Below are 2,453 nucleotides of genomic sequence, written 5' to 3'. Positions count from 1 at the left end.
AGGGATGGCCCTGCTCCTGAGGTAAAGAAACACAGCACCGGTGTCAACTGCCCACGCTGGATCCCAGCCCAGGCACCTGCCTGCAAGCGCATCAACTTGTTAAAGTACCAAGAAACAGCCAAGGGTTTGGCAAACAATTCTAACTGCAGTCGGAGAAAAACACATCCAAAACTTATCCAGGCCACCCACACACGTGACTGAACAATGTACAGATGACTTGAAAGCCTGAAAGTTTCAACAACCACAGGATTTGGAAAAGATGCTACAGAATGGAAGAGAAGAGCTGCATTTAAAAAATGAAAAAGCAAGCAGAACTGCTTGGGCATTGCTTTGGTAGTAGGTTTTTTTCTCTTTTCCTTTTTTGTTTACTTTTCTTTTTCCTTTTTTCCTATGTTTTCTATAAAATTGAAACTGGGAAGGTCTAATCTCTGTTTCTCAGGATATTTATTACATGTCTACCCTGTACACTGAAAAATTCTTTTCCTTCAGAAACAGAGTTCCAACATTGTTCAAAAAACATGTGAGAAATGTCAGGCACAGCTGGAGGGCAAAATGGCAGGTTTCTGAACTGGTTAGGTTTCTGAACTGCCACTTCCCTTTCTGATACAACCAAAGCTACAGCAGATGCTGATGTGTTGCAGGGGCATTTTTAGAAGGGGACCTTGGTGGAAGTGGTGCCAGCAGATGGCAATGGGATTTTGTCCAATGGCACACAGAACATAGGACAGGTGAGAAAGACAGTGGGATCAGTGAGTATTTGCACCTTACCAAGACAGGAGTTGCATTCCAGGAAGGAACTTCTTGTTCCACCATTTCGATGCCCACAATTCCCAAAGACCATATGTCCACTTTGGGGCCACATGGTTGACCTGTCACCACTTCAGGCGCCAGCCACCCAGCAGCACCGGCCACGGAGCTCCGTCTGCCCTGCTCAGGGCTGAGCTGAGCAAAGAGGCCAAAGTCAGCTGTGGAGAAAAAAACAAACCGTGAAAGCCAGCTCCAATTAGGAAACCAAGCAAAAGAATTCCTCACTCTCAGGCTAAGAATGTGCTGTTGCATCTCCTGGAGAACTGTCCACACTCGATTTCCTTGGGGCTTTAGCCAAGGGAGTATGGAATTGGCCACTTCCAAAAAAACCCAGGTTTCTTAATGCTGCTCACAGCAGTGGACTTTATCCCCTGAAGCTTTAGATTGTAGATCCCTCTGTCTAGAAGGGACACACACAGAGCAAGGCCACTCTTGACTGCTTGTGGTTCCTTATACCTCTGTGCACGTTGCAACTGTGCCCTCAGCTCGCAGCAGGGGTCCCTGCACTGCCACCAGCAGCATTTTTGGGGAGATGGCAGTCACTCCAAGCAGCCCCACACCCACATCCCTGGAACGCTGCACCTGACCAAGAATATACTGACCCAGCTTGACAGAACCGTCAGTTCTGAGAAGGATGTTGCTGCTCTTCACATCTTGGTGGATGACATGGTTTGAATGAAGAAAATCCAGTCCTTGCAGGCACTGAGCGAGAAAACAGAAACAGGAGGGCAAAAATGAGTGATGTGATTTCATCACAAAAGAAAGGAAACAAAGAATCGAAAAGATTCCCTCTCCAGGGGAATGGGGAGTAATGGCAGAACAGTAATGGCCACTGAGAGGAAGAGCTTGCTGCTCCAACACTTGCAGAGCAGGACCATTCTGAGGAAAGGCACATCAGCTTTTGAAAGAGCAACAGCACCTGCTGTTGTAGGCTGTCCCCTGCAAACCAGCCAGGACGACTCCTGCTGCAGTGGACGTGCTTTTTCCATGCAGAGGACAAAGGAGGGGTTTGGAAAGGAAAAGTCCCTCCCTTTGGTGTTTAGTGGATCACTTTTGGGTGGGAGGCTGCATGGAAAAGATTTTCTTGCTGGCCTCAGCACAGGCTTGGAAGTATCACACCAGTCACTTTGCGGAAGCAAAGAGCATTTTGGCTGCACTTCTATCCTTTTCAGCTGAGGACTCTGAGAAATGAGTATTTTTTCTTTTCTGGTCATTTCAAATCCTGCCACCAGCACCTTTCCTTTTACAGGCAAGGAATGCAGTGAAGACAGACTCCAGGCAAACATTTAGAGAGGCAAGGTGGAGAACAGAAAATACAAGAGACAGAGTGAGAATACAATAGCAGGAGATAAGAGTACTGGCACTGAGTACAGTGAGTGCAGGGGCACTGGCAGGCCTTTCCCTTGAGATGCTTTTACTTGCCCATAGAATAGCAGCAACACAGAAACAAAGCTTGGCACAGGAAATCACTCCAGCTCTGAGCCCCTGTTTCCCAGACAATCCTGCCCAAGCCCTTGGAAACACAGCTGGGATTGCTGACCTCCCGACTGATGGCTGCCATCTCATCTTCCGACAGGTAGGTCTGGCTGATGACATTGCTCAGAGTGCCTCCATCCATGTACTCCATAACCAGGGACAGTTCCTCA

Source organism: Melospiza melodia, unplaced genomic scaffold (genome assembly GCF_035770615.1).
Source record: "Melospiza melodia melodia isolate bMelMel2 unplaced genomic scaffold, bMelMel2.pri scaffold_28, whole genome shotgun sequence".
Lineage (NCBI taxonomy): Eukaryota > Metazoa > Chordata > Aves > Passeriformes > Passerellidae > Melospiza > Melospiza melodia.
This window is presented reverse-complemented; position numbering follows the sequence as displayed.